Genomic DNA, 19,628 nt, shown 5'->3' with positions numbered 1-19,628 from the left:
CCTGCTGTTGCAGGGAGCAACAAGGAAAGAGATTTTACATACCTGCAGCTGGGCTGTTAGCAGAACAAATGGACTGCACACCACTCAATGATGCTCACTGAAATCCAGTTATTAAGTTATGAGAAAAAGCCCTAAATGAAGCTGATGGCCTCAGCTACTGGGTTGAGCTTGAAGTGTCATTACTGTCCCTACAGTGACCATAAGCAGGGGACATTTCTCTAGTCAGTAAGTTTAACAAACCTGGAAGAAGGTACAAAGACTACAATCATGACAGAACAAAAATAAACATTTTTTTTTTTTTTCTATGACACATTACACGAGCAGGTTTTAGCTAGCATGTATTAAGGAAAAAAAGATGAACCTAAGTCCCTGTTTAGATTCAAAGTATTTTTATAAAATGGGAAGTATTGCAGCAGATGAGCAAACTCATTTCATCATTTACACAGAATATTCAGTGTATTTAAATTGCAAGTAACGTTTTATCCAAAAGAGAGAGAGAAGGTAGAACATAGTGATACCCAGCACAGTATCAGCCACAGCTCCACAGACACTTATGTCTGTGTCTCTGCACAGTCATACATAATTCTCAATTTCAGATGGAATTCTCATACACCTAAGATACATGCATTTGGGTTTGCAGTGTAGGAGCCAAAATATCATCAACTAACACTTCATCATAAGTTTTGGATCTCTAAGCTAGAGCATCTCACAGCCTGAGAGAGAAAGCAAACCTGGCAGTCTTCTTCCAGTGTGACAGATTCATCTCTTGTACAGCTCATTTCTCTTCCTTTCTACAGCCTAGTTTTAGAACAACAGTTACATGAAGCTCTTTGCAAAATATTTTTGCTGTATTTCTTCTATGCTTTCTGCCTCGGTATTATGCTACCTAAGCAACTAGGGCTACTGCTGTACTGAGGTGACAACCACCATCCCTGGAAGTTCCTCAGAATCTCTTGTAATACCCTAACAGATTACAAGCCTGAATCTTGGACCCAAGAGTTTATTAGCTCACATCCTAGGGCGTGGGAGATAATAGGAACAACAAGCGTTATTTAGCTTGTGGGAGCCAGGGAATTAAAAACTTTTAACCTTTGTTTCTCTAAGAAATCCCTATCTGCTCACTTTTGTTGTTGTTGTTCTTTCATTTGCTATTCATGCTCTTTATCTACTTCTCTAATTTCCACCAACCCTTGTGAAATTCCAGAGTCACCTTTTAAAACAGGAATGTTTCTAAAAGAAGAGGCTTTGGAATTCATTTATGAATATAAATGAATGCAGAAACTCCTCCCTTCTCAATGGTATCACTGAAGACTACCTATGTATCTATGTATCTGATTTTATTTTTTTTCCTCCTCTCTCCTCTCTCCTCTCTTTCTGGATGTTTCCTGAGAAACCATCATAATTATGGATACCTATTACTACATTTTCCATAATGTCAGCCAAGAATTCATCAGTTAAATAACTCTTTTCCTCCAATGACTGCAAACACTTCAAACGTGTCTTAATTATACTTCATAACAACTCTGAATCAAACTCAGTCAGCATTATAATGTTACTGCCAGTAACTACAGCTATTTGATACCACAATAGGTAAAATTATTAAAACTACTCCAACATAATCAGATTTCTTTGAAGGCTGTTCAAATACCCGAAAATGCCCAAGATTTTTGACAGGCTTTCTGTAAGTATGGAATTCTGACCTCTGTGTCCAAGCACATTTAAAAACAGCACTGACATTCTACACACATCTTTGGGCTCACAAAGAGCTTTTATATTATGGCCTTGCTAGACAATCATGTCATTAAATGTCATTTCACATCAGTTTAATAAAGCTGATCATCTCCAATGATTTTTTTATGAAGTTAGTCTGTTTCCTTTGAGCTTTTATTTACTTAGCTCATTTTCATTTCTGCTCTGCCTAGACTGAACTCTTCCATAGTGGAGCCAAGGCTGAGAAGAGAAAGATCTTAATTCATCATGAACGTCATCTTCCCCACTGGCACAGTTCATATTTTTTCACTGGTTCATTAATAAAGAGTGACAGGGCAGCTGTGATGGGCACAACAGTAACGCACACACACCATGAGAGCATCAGAATATGACAGACGTGAATGAAAACAAATGATGCTCAGACCTAGAACAACACAGCCATGTTTCAGACTGTTAAAAAAAAAATAATAATAATTAATTAATTAATTTAAAACTATGTTTTTGTACTTCTCATCCTAACTCCAACATCCAATATTAAAAGTGACACAAAAAAGCAGAAAATCTCAGATGGGGAAATTATACCCAGCTGCTGCAACTCCTCTCCTCCCTGAAGAATATTTTTTCCTAGCAGTCATGCAGAAGACCTGTAGGCGGGAAGAGAATATAGGAGATGATGGGGTGAAACACACTGCTCTTCTCATGGCACCCATGGTGATGACTGGGGATGCCTTCTTGAACTTCTCTAAACTGAACCAAGCTGGACCATCATGGCAAGCTGGGCTGCACTTCTCCCAAGGACACCCAGGACTAGACTGGCTTTGAGCCTGGGCTATGAGTTGGCCTACAGGAGGAATCATAGTCTCATACCTCCAAATCATCTGGTCCAACCATCCTCCTACCACAAAATATTACCCACTAAACCATGTCCCTGCGTATCACATTCAACCTTTCCTTAAACACCCCCAGGGACGGTGACTCCACCACCTCCCTGACCAACCTGGAAGAGGCACTTCTTCCTAAAGAGGGTATCTACATATGCAGTGTACCAAAAACAAAGTTATAAAAATAAATGGCCTACCTACTTAAGGGTCTGAAGAATTGGCCAGGTAGTGCAAGGGTTGTGGGTAGCCCAAGAAAAATGAGATGGCAGAAATTCTGTAGCATGGCAAAGGAATAGGTTAGATCATACATTTGAAGGATAACATCAAGAGGGAATGGCCTCAAGTTGTGCCAGGGGAGGTTCAGGTTGGAAATAAGGAGACATTTCTTCTCAGAAAGAGCAGTCAGGCAGGGGAACGGGTTGCCCAGGGAGGTGGTGGAGTCACCCTTCCTGGTGGTGTTTAAGGAAAGGATGGACATGGTGCTTAGTGACAGGGATTAGTGGGTGATATTGGCAGTAGGGTGATGGTTGGACCAGATGATCTTGGAGGTCTTTACCAACCCTAATGGTTCTATGACTGGAGCTTGAGATACAAACATTATTCAAGAGGAGAATAATTTTCTACTATTAGATTCAAGAAAGCATGGATAAACCAGTGCGTGGCAGCCCAGGGTAGACTTACAGACAGGGTACAAAGCTCTTGGGGAACAAGGGCTGGAAAGAGTTCATTCTAAAATGTCTGAGACCCCTTGTATACAAGTTGTGATAATGTAACCATTACTGCAGATGGGAAACCAAAGCAGAGTCAAAGGGCTTACTAAATGTCATACAATATTAAGGAGACAGAAATAGAACCAACCCTATCTTAACATCATAACCACATGTTTTTTTTTTAATAAGTTTGCAAGCCTCTTATATTCCTCCCATTTTATAGCATAGAAAACATGTACCTATGAAAGTGTTTCAGCAGCTAATCCTATAGCTGAAATGAATAAACAGGACAAATTCAAGTTTTTCTAATCTGCACATATGCACACCCACCCATACCTAAACTTCTCTAAGTTTCATTTCTATCAAAGTCATTAAGCCAAAATGAGATATGGGAAACGTAACATTAAAAGAGTGCCTGTCTACTTTTATGTTTAGAATGATTTACTTAATCGGTCCTAAATGCTGAATTAGTGTTATAATAAATCAGATATCCAGAGTGCATGGCACACTATTTCTCAGAGCACTAGAATTACCAACACAGTAAACTTCATACAATTTATTAGCATGCCTACTAGTACTGGACTGAGTTAGTATTTTTAGATTCCACCTAACTTTAAAATTAACATGAATATAATTTTAGTGCAATGAAGTTTTACATCAAATCTTATGGCACTAACATTACACAAGACTACTGACAAGATGAACTGCTAGAAGCAGACATCAATCTCTAGAGAAAGAGATTGTAATATATTATTAAAGGAGACCACAGGCCAAATTCTGCTCAGGACTGCACTCTACTTATGTCTGTGCAAGACCTGTCAGCATCTGACTATGAAAACAGTTTGACATTATAAAGATAAACATTATTCTTAATGCTAAAAAGTTACTGCCACAGCTGATGTCTCATGTAGATTTGTTTCCTTTCTTCACTAAACTTCTTTCTTTCCATAGCCTTTCCTGTACTTAATATTCAAGGCTGGGGATCAGGAAACTGATGTTTATCATGGACTCTATTTTACAGTTAATTCCAGATTTAAGAAGACGTGATTAAAAAAAGTTGAGCTCCATCCTAAAAGAGAAGTGATTAATTTTTGAAAGCATTTGCTGAAATGTAATGCAAGTTAAGGCACACTATTCCTGTTCACAGACTTCCTTTAATTAGAAGGGAGTATGTACACAGCCTGGTGACTAAAAGAAGTAAAAATATATGGTATGAGGACTTTTCAATGGACAGTGATGTCATTTGGTCAGTTGTCTTTTGATTCCCTTAGACATTGCAACTATAGACTAAGTAGTATCCCTTCTGTATGTCACGAGCACTGATATGCTAGCAGTCCTTCTCAAGTAGAGTCCCTCCAGCTGCCAAGAAACCAGTCAACAATAAAAAAATCAGTAATGAACAAAACCAGTCTGATAACCAACCATCAGAGGATGGGTTGATAAAAATGCCGGGGAGGCAGACCCAGAAAATGCTTTAAGTGCTTTAAATACAATGCTGTCTTGACATATGTACATAACGAGTAAGTTATTATCATACTCCTAACAGATTTGACAGTTTCAGGAAGGGATATGAACTGTATCCAATTTCCAGAGAAAAATATGCTCAACACAATCTGGAAAACTACTTGGATTTCAATAGATGTTTTCAACCTAGTATAGAATTTCCTTTTGTTATTCTCAGACTAAGCTTTTCCAATACACACGCACAAAATACATATTTATACACAGAGAAAATTATGTGGAGGGAAGGATTTTTTCCTCGTTTAATAAAATCTTCAACTCTTTGGAGACTATTCAGTTTTTCATTTTCTACTGCATTAAATTTTACCCTCAAAAGAAACCTTATGAAAATATTTATCTTCCTGTATTATTTGTCCAAGGCATGGATTTAAAAGTGATCCAGCCAAGGACAATTGCAACCTTCTACAGACTAGACAAAACTATTATGCTTTTACTATAAATAAATAAATAAGAAATGACATGAAAAGTGCAAAACAAAAGAAAATCATAGGCCTACAGCAAATTTTGATTACAACACTACTCTTTCATGGGCATCTTTAAGCATATTAGCAACTATGTATAGCATAAGAAGATATTTCACTTTGGTCTGATACATTACTTCACCTCTTCCCATTTGTTCCTCCCATTTGTGCCACTGCATTGAAAGTCAGTCACATCCATTCACCGTTGCTTGTTCTTCCTTCTAAATCCTTCCACCCAGGGTGCTCCAACTGCTGGGCTGAGGGCAGCTCTGCCCTATACAGCACTGCAATCACTTGATCACAGCACAGGAATTGGGTCAGGGATTCCCACCCACAAACATTAGTTAACAGTTGTCCTTGATTAAGTTACATCTCCATTGATCTCGTGCTGTTTTAAAATCAATTAAGTTGGTATTTTGGTGGTTACCTGTTATTTGTAAAAAGTTCAGCTAGTAACATTTGCTCACCTGACAGCCCACGTCAATCAGTTCATAAATCTAAACGAATACTTCTTTTCACAGTTTGCCTGCATGAATTTATTGGGAAAAAAATGTTTTTCTGTGCTTCAATTCCACAATATATTCAGACACGTGAGTTTGAACAGCCACCAACAGGTTATTTGCAAGCTTGCTTAGAGTCCCTAATGTCTCCCTCCTTTCAACAGCTTTGGAAAGTAATCTAACAGCTCCAACAGTTAAGCTAAAAAGGGCCATGAGGACATAAGAAAAGAATTCCTCTGTGGGACAGAGAAAAAGGGTCAGTCAGTCTCAAGAAATGGAAAAGGAACTACTTCTTTTAAGCAGTTTGGTTCTCCTTGGACATAAAGCACTTGGCTCAGCCACTGAACTCTGTGCGCTATGCTACGTTCTATGCAAGGTATCCCTAATCACATCTGGTGTAGAAAGTATGATTCAATGAGAATAGTGGTGATTCCTCAAAATCAGTCCTACTGAAGTTACACAGATTTATCCTAATTCTTTCACTGACAGCTTATTCTTAAAAATAGCTTTTTCCAGAATTTACGATGGCTCTAAGCCATGGTTACTAAGAAATGGTAATGGTTATGATGGTTCCTAAGAATTGATTTGTATGCACAGGCCAACACATCTGCTTATCCTCAGAACACATCTAGAGAGCACAACACACTGATCCCATATTTTTGATATAAGTCACTGTGTTATAGTATGTGGTAGAAAGAAGGAGGGGAAGAGAAAGGTAAAAAACAGTCTATCTAGCACATCTGAAAATGAGCTCAAGTCCTTTTTAGTTCCAGCAGCTGCCTATAACGGAAAAAATGAAGATTGGCTGTTGCCAGAAAAGCGGGCAGTAAGAAATAACAGATGTGAAGTTTCAGCAACGTCATTGGCCAGTTCAGCCATACAAGGGCTTCAGAGCCGGGGTCCTTGTTGGGCTGCAGCATTCTCAGAGGTGTACTCACATTTCGAGTGGCTGAACTATTCCTCTTCCTTTGTTGAACTTACTTGGTGACCTCAGCCGTGAATGCAATTGTCAGGAAATATTCACATCCTTGCCACCATGTGTGGGCTGTGGGTACAGGCTCTTTGATTAAAGTTAAATGTTGTATCTTCCAAAATCATTTTAACATTTCTATTCTCTCTTCTTCCTTTCCCCTCACCCCTTTTTATTTCACAAACACTTAGGGTGAGCAGGGCAAAGACAAGTCCTTCAACACAAGATCTTATTACACAAGGCTCACAAAGAAAATAAGATCAAAGAAACCAATCTAATATAGTGCATACATTTTTAAGAGAAAGGGCAGTGGGTGAAAAATGCCCTTCAAAGAGTCAACTCCAATTACATAAGTCATTTTCAAACAAGAATGAAGTTGTTTGACAGAGTTTAAAGGGGTTTAAATGAACTCCGTGTCTGCAGAATATATCACATCAAGAGCAACTTTTGTCAGCTTAATATGAGTTTATGTGGACTTGCATTTAAATGAAGTAAAATGGAAGCTATATTTAGGCATCAGAAGTATGCCTTGAAAATGCAACGTGGATCACAAAGATGACTGCTCCTTCAGTGAAGCCAATTATAAAGCAATTTTTGGAAAATATACTTCCAGTGAAGACTGTAACAGCAGCAACAGCAGCAGAAATGAAGTTGGGCTATCATGTCCTTTGCAAGCCATTGTTCTGGAATGTTCAAACCCTGGTTGTAAAATGCAGCTCTTAACAAGCACATGTTTTCATGCTATGTCTCATGTGGTGATTTATTATTTTTCGCAGGAAAAAAAAAAAAAAAAAAAAAAAGCAGAACTCCCTCTCTGCACCTACTTCAAGCTGCTTATTCCCTGTTTGTCCTTTGTGTTACATCTAGCAATTTCACAGCCACAGGACAAGCCAGCACAACAAGTTATATGATGTAGTTTTCCTTCCCAGGTAGTTAGGTTTTTTTTTTTACTCAATCAGCTGCTTACCTTGAACTCACCTTGTGGCTGGGGGCTGATGCAAGAGAGGGAAAAGAACAGGCTGAAGCAGTACTGCCCCTTTTGGCATCAGCCTGCAGTTGCATAAGTCCAGATGCAACATTAAACCATGCTCTGAACAGTATTACTAGCCCACTGCTGGCAGAATCAATACTCAAATGTCTTCAGGATTCCACATTACACAATAAGTCCCTGAGGCTTAATATCACAGCATGAGAGAAATTCTGCAAGCACTGCAACGGCACCTGAAGGAAACCACAGAGACTAAAACACAGTGAGAAACGCCGAGGTGCAGAACCTGGAGCAAGCACCTTGCAAGCAACACAGACAAAAAGTGTAACAAACAATCAGCTTTCCTAATACCACTTTGCAGGTTAATAATAGTCATGGAAATAGAAAGTGAGGGTCGTGACAGGCAGCCCTATCCTCTATGCCACACTCCTTCCTGCGGCCACAATTGCTGTTTATTCCCTGGTTGTGGCATGGCACCTCCATGTCAAGAGCTGTGCTAAGTTCCAGAAATAACAAAATTAAAATTATCCATTGTATTTGATGCTCCATAATCAAATTATCAGTTCAGCCTTGTTTACAGCATCTGAAAATTCCCACTGACCTCCTAAAGAAAGAACTCCAAACCTTTTGATTTTCCTGGCTTAGAAACTCAACCTCTGTTTCCTTTTCTTCCCATCGGAGAGGAGAAAGGGGAAAAAGGCCCATTGCTATTTCTGCTTCTATTAAATTGAGGTGGGACGCAGTTTTAAGTTAGTGTTTTAGTATCACCTTACAGTTCTCCAAAGAAGGAGCATACAAAGACCAGTTACATGAAAAATAAAAAACATCCCCCTCCCCCCCTCCCCCCCCCCCACAGAAAAGAGGTACTCATATAGGAAAAGCAATACAAATATATAACTTCCTATTTACTCTGGCTCTTAACAAGAACAAGTAAAACTGGCAAGACAGGCTACAGCTCCATTTTTGATAGATGGGGGGAGGTAGAAGCTGACTGTACTTGTATGTACAGAATACTTAACTGTATTGATATACACAAAACCGTAAATCCCAAACCAAACACAAAACCACAAAATCAATTCCCTGTCCTGATATGTATTCTGCTGTGAGCTCTGTGAGCTACGCTGGACTAACATATAGTGACCTTTCAATTACATCAAAACCATTAACATTTTATTAAAAATGCTTTATTAAAAAGCTAAGATATAATCCCTTACATCATAAAAACACTGTCATGAGGCAGATGAAGTTCAAACATGGGTGACATTTGGAACACTATGACCAAACTATGGTTTTCCTTCTTATGAGGGCCATCAGGACACAAGGAAAGGTCTTCAGAACAACACCCAACTTGCTTTCCTTTACCTTGGTTTCTCCCAGTTGTTTCCAAGGCAAGAAGCACAACCCTTATCCACCAAAGCGAACTGGGACCTACGCATGAGAGCTTGGTAAGTATTGTCCCCTGGAGAGGAACGGGACTGGCTGTTCAAAACATGTAGTTTTCACATTTTTCAAGTTTTAGATCTGTAGTTTTAGGTCTACACAGAGCTAATCTTATTAACCATGCAACTCTACCATCGCCACTGTATGTATCCCTCTACATAGACTTCCAACTGTTGATGCTGACAGTTGGTCTTTAAGTTAGTTTCACGCTCTTAATACATGTGCTGGTATTTTTGTTATGTTGCTAAGTACTACAGAGCTCTTAACTGGTCCAAGACACGTTACTATAAAATTAGTCATACCTGTAAAGATATCCAAGAAACAATTTTAAATTAATAAATGTCTTTATTCTTAACTAGCAACTTCTTGAAGAGCATCAAACATGTAAGACTGTTTACCTATATCTGCTGTTGCATAATGGTGCATAAACTGTCTATGCTCTATCAAGACCAGCCAGACTACCATACAGTACACAGTTTTCATCCCCACACTTCAGTTTTCATCCCCAGCATTTGCTATGAAAGTGTGGTATATCATCTCACTGGTCCATAGTATGAGCAAGGTTCCAACTTAAGAAAAATTGGTGCTTCAGCTTTTTCCCATTCAACAAAACACTTAATCATCTTCTTAGTTTCTAAACAAACAGCATTTTAGCCATATTTTGATGACCCTTAAGCATATCCTCTGATTCTGTGATGAATCAGGGCCCCATATCAGAGCATCCCAACAGAAAGGCTACAGTATTAATCATAAAATAACAAATATCAGCACTCTGTAAAGGAGGAAATGATTTCAGTTTGAAGTTATGCAATTAAATGTCAGTAAAAAATCACAAGTAACTTCACATGAACTATGTTGTTTATAAGATTACTTTTAAGCATGTTTGAGTCACCCACAAGCAGCAGTCAAAAGCAATTTTTAGAGTAACTTTTATAAACCTTGTATGTATTTTCTTTGTTTCTCTTGCACTATAGGTACGTTTAGCTTGACAGAAGGATAGTTTTTTGTTTCAGAATACCTGGGGCAAGTGACTTCTGAAGAATGGGCGTATGGTATTAACAGCCCATACATGAAGAGGCACAGACTAGAATTCTCCCCTGTACACTGTAAAGAAACTTTCCAATAGCTTCAGCTTTTTGTGGGATCAAACACTACATACACCAGAGTACCTGCTGGATTAACACACCTGTTTCAACTGAGTGGCAAAGTTGTGTGTTGTGAAACACTTAACTTACACAGAGCATGAATAAATGTGTCATGCTGTTACACAGACAAATGAAGCCACGTAAATCCATATACATGTGGGTATCTCAGTGAGGATGAGAGTGATTAATGAGGTTCAATATAGTCTGAATTTCTTTTTGCTTAGTTCTTTGTGATCCTGATGTTTATTGTGGCTCCTAATAAGTCTACACTTAAGAACAAATGCAAGGGCAAAATGTGTATTTTTCTCTAGGAACCTTAATGTTGTTCAGTCTTCCTAACAACTCGGGTCATGTATTCACTATGACCAAAACTATCCTAGATAATTGAGCACATTCAAAGTGAGCAAGGATCTGTAACATTTATTTCAGAGTACCAAATGAACACATGTAAACGTCAGACTTATTTTTTAGGACTCTTGAATGCCCTGGCAAACACAGAAGAAGGAAAGAACAAGTTTCACTCTGAGAAGAAAGGAAAAGGTGGATGTAAAGTGCACAGGAACTACCAATTCACTCCACAAGTGCACCAGTGACACCATGAATACAGCCCTTTAGACCTGAGAATTGGGAGGTTAGGAGGAGGGATTAAGACAGCAGGCAAAAAGGAAGCATGCACAATTAACTGACAAATTCACTTAAAACTCACTTAAGTGCTTCTCCTGGTAAAATACAGGCAAAAACAGAAAGGTAAGAGTAAAAATAGAATTCATTACATGAAAGTAAATGATGTCCTGAACTGGTAAGTTCCTTCAAAGTTGGAAAGAAACAGCACTTCTAGATATTAAGAACTATTCAAATACAACTCTCAGAGGTCATAAAGGGCAAAAAGGGAGGACAAAGACAAGGCAAGAGTATCTCACTGTACCACATTTTCTCTGCTCTTGGTCACCAGAGTCAATAGCATGCCCAGCTGAATCTGTGGATGCTAAAAATGTTATCTTGGCTGCCAACAGCATTGGAATCAAACAAGATTCCATAAATACAAAATATTTCACATGTCCTGGCTTGACTATGGAAATCAGAGGAATAGAAAAATATGTTATTCCAAATAACCATCTCTTGGCAAAAAAATGCCGTTGTTTTTTGAAAGATTGTTATTATTATTAAAGATTATTAACAGTTGGTGTGTTTCGATCTGCACTCATAAGGCTCTCTTTGCCAGCCTACCTCTACAGCCAGGGAAGTGCAAATAACATATTTATAAACACATTAGTAAAGAAAATTCACTTGAAAAAGTAACTGAAATCTTTAAAGCTCTTTCTCAGACCCTGTGTCCCCTTTTAGTCACAGCAGGTACATAACTGGCACATGGGATGTAAAGGACCTACAACATGATCTGTCTTTAGAAAGGACACCACAATTTTCAGCGAAAATTCAGGGAATTAAGAACCATAGACATAAGGTTGGGGGTTTAACTAAAGAAAAAAATCAGCTTGCAGTAATTTATTAATTCATCATTAGGTTTCCATGTATTGTGGAACAAGATCTGACTTTATATGTGTAAGTGTATACACTGCCACGATTCTGAGAAGTCTGTATTTGGTATCACTCATTTAATAAAACAGGTCACAGTTATGTTACTGAAGCATAGATTGAACTATTTTACTTTAAATAGTTTTAGTCATTCAAGTTCAGTATTTTTCAACTCAAGGTGGTGGGTAGTGAGGAGATTTCACTTATCAAAAGCAGCCATTGACACTACCTTCCTCTTTGCTTTCTTAAAATTGATGCTTAAAATTTCAGATGAATACTCTGAACAGAATCATGGTGCTCACAAAAAAGAGAAATATTTAAAAGGAATAGCCTGCTGTACATCCTCCAACCCTCAAACAGCAGTCAAGCTTCAGAGGTAGACGACATGTGGAAATACTAGATAATATAATCTGAATTTATTTTACTCACCAGTGTTCCACGTCCTTAGGTCTTGGTCAACCACTTCAGAAGCCTGGCAATACCTAGAGAAATCATTCATGTAAAATGTAAGAAAGCTACAGAGCCAAAAACATTAAAAAAATATTTATGATTAGTTTCTAGTGGCTGGAATGGCACAACTCCACTCACAAGAGACTACAAGCATGCGGGTAACATTTCACTACCATGACACTTTTGCTTTGCTAGAAATGTAGCATTCTGGACCTCACTCCAAACCACCAAGTTGCTAAAAAAAATAAGCACATGTGAAGGAGTAACACATAAACCACTAACCATGCTCAACATTGCATCTTCTCTTCCTCTATTTTACTAATAATATGTGCCAAGTTTTGGAAATAATATTAAAGATTTGTATATAACATTCAAATTCATAACAATGTTTTAAACTTAGATGTGACTTAGGAAGAACTACAAAAGTTCCTAAAACAGTGAAATAGAAAACTGAACTACGCAGCAGACTCAACCCCTCAAGCTTAAGAAGCGTACATCCAGACCCCTTCCACCACCAACTCCACAGACATTTAATGAAACTCAGCAAAGAGACATGTAGTCCTCTACCTGTGTGGGACTCATCCCTTTACAGACTGAGGACTGACTACCTGGGGAGCAGCTCTGCTGAAATAAAGCTGCAGGCCCGGGTGGGGAGCAGGCTAAATGTGAGCCCGGATTTAGCTCTGGGTGATAACATCGAAGGCCAAGAATATCCTGGTATTTACCCTACAGGCAAAGCTCCCATTAATAAGAGATTATTCGCCTTTAACAGCCCTCCTAAAATACACAACTAGTACACCACATAGGTTTTGAATACCCAGTAGCAAAAATATAAAAAAAGGTAATACAATAAAGTGACAAGGGTAGGTAAGGTTGATGCAGTGATGCTGAACAAGATTTCCTACTTCCCACAATAATAATAAATTCTGAATATTTATACACATATCCACAGAGGATATATGAAGAACCTCCCCTTTTATACAAGAATAAACTGAGATGGAAGATCAGCAGAGTCATTAGAGGTGCGATTTGGCTTTTGAGAATACAATTTTACAAGGGAAAATGTGCACAGAACTCTTAACATTAACAAAGCATGCTGCTGAGGGCAGAGGAAAATATACTGGAGCACTGGAGAGTCAAGCAAGGCTTACAATCACCTCTGGATTCCCGGTACATGGAACATTCCGCCAAAGAAAAAAAAAAATAGTAGCTGTGATTATTCCAACTTTTCCCTTCTGTCTTAAAGGTGGATAACATGGCAATGTTAGCAGAGACAGAGAAACTACATTTCATGAACGAAAAGGTCAAATTGTTTTCCTTTAGACTCAAGCACCTAAGTGCATGGTCAGTTTTAAGTAGGCAAAATCAATGGATTTCTGGGACAATTACAAGTAAGTTGTGTTTTTAAGGAAGTTTCTTCACACGGAGTCCTGGCTCCCCAAGAAATGGATAAAACACAGACAAGGGAAGACAGGACCAGCCCATAGAGATGGCAGTAGAACAGCTTCCTCTACCTGCCTAATACACAATTACTTTTCTCACCCAAACACAATAACAGCAACAAAAAAAGAGGGGACTAAGTACTATATTAAAAAGAAGAGTCTTTTTGAGATTACATTTGTGACAAAGCAAGAAGAAACTACACACACCTTTCACTCTCTCATCACCACGCACGGAGTGTGCATTTTCCTCTATTCTACAGATGGCCAACACTCATTCCAAATCCTCCCAAACAAATCTGAATGAGAAAAACACATTTGTACATTTGGTCTGTTTCTCAGGAGTTCTTTCTTATAAATTTCAAACTAGCTCATATGGAGTTCTACAACAGTTGACGAAAGTACATAAAATCTATTTCAACTAAATTAACCTAAAATTTCGCTGCAGTAATTCCCTCTCTCCATCCAAAGAAAATACAACATTCTTAATTTTTAGCTACTTTCTTATTTGCACGGATAAATATTTTAGTGTATTTCATGGAGAAATAGTCTTCTATACTGTATACCATGCAAGACTATTGATCTAAATTTATTTACAATCAACAGGAGAAGCAAATAAGCTGGACACTGTTAACAGAAAACAGTTATTTTGATAGCATCCCGTTGGCACATAGCCTGACTTTTTACACAACAGGAACAGGGTATACTCTGCCTCCCCAGCAAAAATTCAAAAAAATAATACAGATATATCTGCTGTATCTTAAAACATCCTTTTCAAGCTGCTTTTTCTTTAGATACACTACTGTGTGATACTTCCATGTATTATACAACAGCAAGTATTCCAATCAAAGAAATATTTACTTACTTCAGGAAGGTTTGTATGACCAATTATGTCACTATGAATAGAAATAATTCATTCAATGGGTACTTTGTCTTTTGCTATCAATGCAGAACAGTACAAAATAAAAACAAATAATAAAAAAAAAAACATTATTTTATAGGCGTCATTAAGGCTAGCTTCAGAAATAACAGCAAAACAAGAATGGGAAAACATTTTCTTTGGGGTTATACTATTAGCACATTAGAAACCTCTAAATTCAGTACAATAAACAAGAGAGGAAAATAACAGCTTAAGATACATAACAGTGTTGTTTTTTTTTTTAACATTTCTTCCCATGCTACTTTCTTTTCCACATACACGAGAAAAAAAAATGCAGTTCTTCTAGCATTTCTCCAGTATAATCTACCTAATTTGTTCAATCTAGATCATACTACATACCTACAGACACATAATTCAAAGTTCACAGCAGCATACCATGCAAAGCGATTAAATTGACAAGTTATTTCAATGAGAACAAAAAAATCTCATTTTTTACACTACAAAAAACATTTCACCCAAATGCACCTGCCCTGACGTTTACACCTAATAAAACCCAGATGTACTCCTAATATGCTGCTGATCCATGCTCTTAATTCCTGTTTTCCCGTCACACCACCTTAACCAAGAAAGTGGTACAGCCTAGTTTTACACATCATTAAAACGTTTAAACCAAATACTACATTTTTATAATCCTAGCAATTCCCACAAAACTAAACAGAATAAATACAGCGGCATTAACAGACCTGCACTGTGAATGAAAGATCCCTCTTAGCCCATTACCTAATACAATAAGCACCTGAGAGATCAGTGAATCAAATTACCACATTTATTTAACAAGTCTGCTATTACTAACTGAAACAAAAGATATGTAAATTTTGTTTTAGTGAAGTTATTCATTAAAGTGAGTTACATCCTACAGTGTTTATTTCATTTAAATTTAAAACTTTATTTCAAATAAGTAATATGAAACATCAGCTAGGAGTCTGATCCCACATTCACTGAAATCACTGGGAGTTCTTATCTTTGGTGTTAACTGTGAGGATAAAAAGACAAATTGTTTACTTTCAGGGCTGTGTAAAAGCATTTAACAAGTCCACTTTTACAACACACTTCCTAAGTCACATCTCCATGTCACTGACAGGGAAAGATGCTCTAGGTGGCTGCAGCTCAGCTGCTACCATGAGTGACTAGACAAGAAGCAATTCAGAAGGCAGCTCTATCACACTTCTGTCATGGGCACAGTGACAGAAACGTGTCCCATGGACAGTCCAGTGCTCATCACCAGACACAAGCAGATACCAGGTCAACCTGTAACAAGAGGGAGCGAGCTGGGAACAGGCAGACCTGCAACACCACTCCAGTATGGTCTGTCAGCTCCAGCTGGGCTGAAACAGGTGAAGAGAGGACCCAGGGGAGGCTGAGCAGGGATGGTGAGGCCCATTAGTGCCCTCGAGGGCCCTGACATTTGTTTGCTAATTAAATACTCTTACCAGTAGCATGTTCTTCAGCAATGAACTTGAAACACTTGGCCAGTTCAGGCCATTCTTCTTCCTAAATGTCAAATGGTTTAATAAATAACAACTTCTGAAGAGTATTATTAGCATCCAAATTATTGCCCCAGATTACCACACACTGTGGCCTGCAAAATGCTAAGTTTACAAATAAAATAGTTTACTGGCAGAAGTGGAACAGAATGACTCCAAGTGAGACAGCTCAGTCAGCTCCTTGTGAAGGCCTAGGGATGGTAACCTTGGAGTTTTGCAAGCACATGTAAGCAAATAGCACACCATTGTATTTAATTGGTAGACAGACCAGGACTGTCACAGAACACTGCGAGGCTCTCCCATCATGATAGTTAGAACAGAAAATTGTTATCTCACATACACGCACACACACTCTTTAAATCAACGGCTACAGGGTTTGTTTTGTTTTCCATCCAGCACCTCTTTCTCATGCCAAAGTTATATTCAGAGTATCATCCCAGTGATGCAAGCAGTGACTATTACAATTCAGTGAAAACAATCAATAAAGTTTCCAAATGGCTTTTTAAAATTCCTGCATTTTTGAGTACTCCTGCACCACAATCTAATTATAAATCTGTTTTGTGGTTTCAACTGAAATAAGGAATTCCCTTAAGCAAAATCTTTCCCTCTTCTTACCCCCACCTCCCAAAAAGCAGAATCATTTTAACATTCAAATTCCTTTACATTTAAGACAAGGTTTCTATCAGAATAACCAAACATTAAACCAGCAACCAACTTACTAAGGCATGAATAAGATTTTACAAGACCTCAAAACACACTCTCAAACTCCTCTATGGTGCCAGGAAAACAGTACTGTATACCTTAAGCACATATACTGTAGTGGACTTTCCCGGCTTTCCCCTCAGAGTTTTCATTTTCAGGGATGCAATAATAAATACACATTAAAAGTGGCTTACAAAATTAAAGCAACTATAGATACTAGTGACAATTCTTAGTAACCCATGTCCAGAGAAGGGCTACAAAGCTGGTGTAGGGCCTGGAATACAAGTCCTATAAGACAGGCTGAAGGAACTGGGGTTTAGTCTGGAGAAGAGAAGGCTTAGGGGAGGCCTCATTGCTCTCTACAACTGCCTGAAAGGAAGGTGTGGGGAGCTGGAGGTCGGCCCCTTCTCACAGATAATTAGCAATAGGACTAGAGGAAACAGCCTCAAGTTGCACCAGGGGAGGTTTAGGTTGGCTATTAGGAATATTTTTTTTCCTCAGAAAGAGCAGTCAGGCATTGGAAAAGGTTGCCCAGGGCAGTGGTGGAGTCACCATCCGTGGAGGTGTTTAATGAAAGGGCAGATGTCATACTTAGAGACATGGTTTAGTGGCAATATTGGTGGTAGGTGGACAGTTGGACTGGATGATCTTAGAGGTATTTTCCAACCTTAATGATCTTATGATAACCTTCCACCAGTGCAAAGCTTCTTTTTAATCATGAAACACTACAGTGATTCATTTAATAACCTTGCTAAGTCACAAAACCTAGAACTTAGACTAGTTTCAGTAGAAGGAACTTGCTTTGAGGTAAAGCTGAATGGCCTATCTGAACATTATCCAGCTAGTAGGCCTATCGTGCACTCAGACTTTAATTCATAGCTGAAAAAAAAAATACTGCTTAGAACACCGACGTCTTTATTGTCCCTTCAAACTTAGGATATTCTATGATTCTGTTGATGTCTCAGAACTGATTTTCAGTCTTGCAGAAACAGAAGACGAAAACCAAATGCAATACAAAGAAAAAATAAAGAAAGAAGAAACACTGGGCAAAATTCCATGTGCCTGTCTTGAGTGTTTCAGTAAACTCTCGTTATTAAAACAAAAATCCTCTCTCAAGTTTTATCTGCCCAGCATTCCTGCTCTGGAGAACATCCTGCAGTTTCTACAGATGCCTGAAAATTCTTAAGTCATCTCCATCCAACTTGCTTTTCAAAGGAACAAACCACAGTCAGAAATGTTTCCCTTGAATATGCACTCTTGGGCTTCCTAGCCAGCAGTGACTAACTTTTACATTCCCCAAAACAGGTGTTCAACGTACCAGAAAATTTATGGTAATCATAAGATCACCTACAATCTTTATTGAAACTTATGAAAGGGTGTTTGTCATGAAAAACATCCATGTTGAATTAGGAAGAGAGGACAGATGAACTGATCAAGGGAGAGATGAGAAAAGATGCAATTTTGCCTTCTTTCACCTAAAAAAAAAATAAATGAAAGTGTTAAAAATGAAACATAATTGTTTCCTACAGTTACTGTAAGGGGTTAAAAGGTAAGAAAAAAGAAGGGATATTGAAAAAAGCCGATGTTGGAGCAGGAACATAATAATCATAAAGTAACTGTGAATGTGTCTAAGTTACACATTAGAATATTACTTCTATGCCATCTGAAAGATAAAAATTCTACAGCAGCCTGTAAAGAGAAGTGGAGACAGGAAGCATAGTTTTATATCAGAAGTTGATGACATTATGAAAGGAATTGCATGCAGCCCAATTGCCTGCAATACCAAGGGAACAAACTCGAAAGCTCTTCTCATCCAAAGATACGTACATTTTTTACAGTATGTTAGCACACCCTTCAATCACCTCTCAGAAAGTATGTACTTAATATCTTAAACCCCGCTGTTAAAAGTGAGACACACATTGTAAGTTCATTTAAAATACTCTCCAAGTATTAAATGTCAAAAGTGCAGTTTCTCATCTGAGCTTTACCAGCGTACAAGGTTATGGAACTATTAGCTGTGTCCTGTTCTTTTGATTCTCAAATGCTGCAGACAACTGCATTTATTAAAAGTCTTGAATCTGCACAAGAGATCTACATTGAATAAATTCACAAAGTCATGTTTAAAGAACATGAAATACTTGGCCATTTATGCCATTCTAGACCAAGGCTAAAAACAAGACATGGAGTGGTATAAATATGTTTATTTTTAATATGATTAGCTCTTTTGTTTTTTTTGAAGTGTATAAACAAAGTAATAACCATGAAAAAAATATTTTGAAACAAAACATGAAAAACTAAGGTCAAGCAGACCTCCATAAAAACAAAGAAGGAAGAAAATGGTCAGTTCACAAAGCACAAGCAAAACGGCCTTTAAAATCCATCGGAAAGATTTCTTTAAAGATATATAAACTCTGCTTTAGCCTTCATAGATCTCTCTACCAATTGAGCTAACAGACAACACTTGAACAGAACATTTACAAACATATCTGAAAATTCCTTCTGTTCCCTCAAACTCTCAAAACATTGCATTTTGCTATTTTATTAGCAATGAATATTTTAATTGGCATCAGACACTTCCTTACTAACAGAATAAACCTAATGATGAATATGTAAGGTGGTGACAAGTTAAGGACCAGCCAACAAGGGAGTGAGGTGGAAGGCTCCCATTTCAAACCATTGGAAGGCAGGAAAATGCATCAGTACTAATCTTGTGCCCCACTCCAGGTCTGAGGGCCAAGAAAATCTGCAACTGAA

General features: G+C 38.1%; 1 protein-coding gene across 5 annotated transcripts in view; it reads right to left on the bottom strand.

Moving 5' to 3' along the window:
• The window catches only part of LHFPL2 (LHFPL tetraspan subfamily member 2), a 132,733-nt gene that overhangs the window by 47,916 nt on the left and 65,189 nt on the right, over positions 1-19,628 (bottom strand). For 3 of the 5 annotated variants that reach the window (XM_035309212.1, XM_035309213.1, XM_035309215.1), the window contains exon 2: positions 12,289-12,341. The gene's annotated coding sequence lies outside the window, so the exon portion shown is untranslated. Of the gene's footprint in view, positions 1-7,720; positions 7,782-12,288; positions 12,342-19,628 lie in introns of those variants that run through there. The other 2 variants (XM_035309216.1, XM_035309218.1) reach the window with 2 other exon arrangements.

This window comes from Oxyura jamaicensis, chromosome Z (assembly GCF_011077185.1).
Source record: "Oxyura jamaicensis isolate SHBP4307 breed ruddy duck chromosome Z, BPBGC_Ojam_1.0, whole genome shotgun sequence".
Taxonomy (NCBI): Eukaryota; Metazoa; Chordata; class Aves; order Anseriformes; family Anatidae; genus Oxyura; species Oxyura jamaicensis.
The sequence above is the reverse complement of the archived record's forward strand: the minus strand, read 5'-3'. Positions and strand labels throughout refer to the sequence as shown.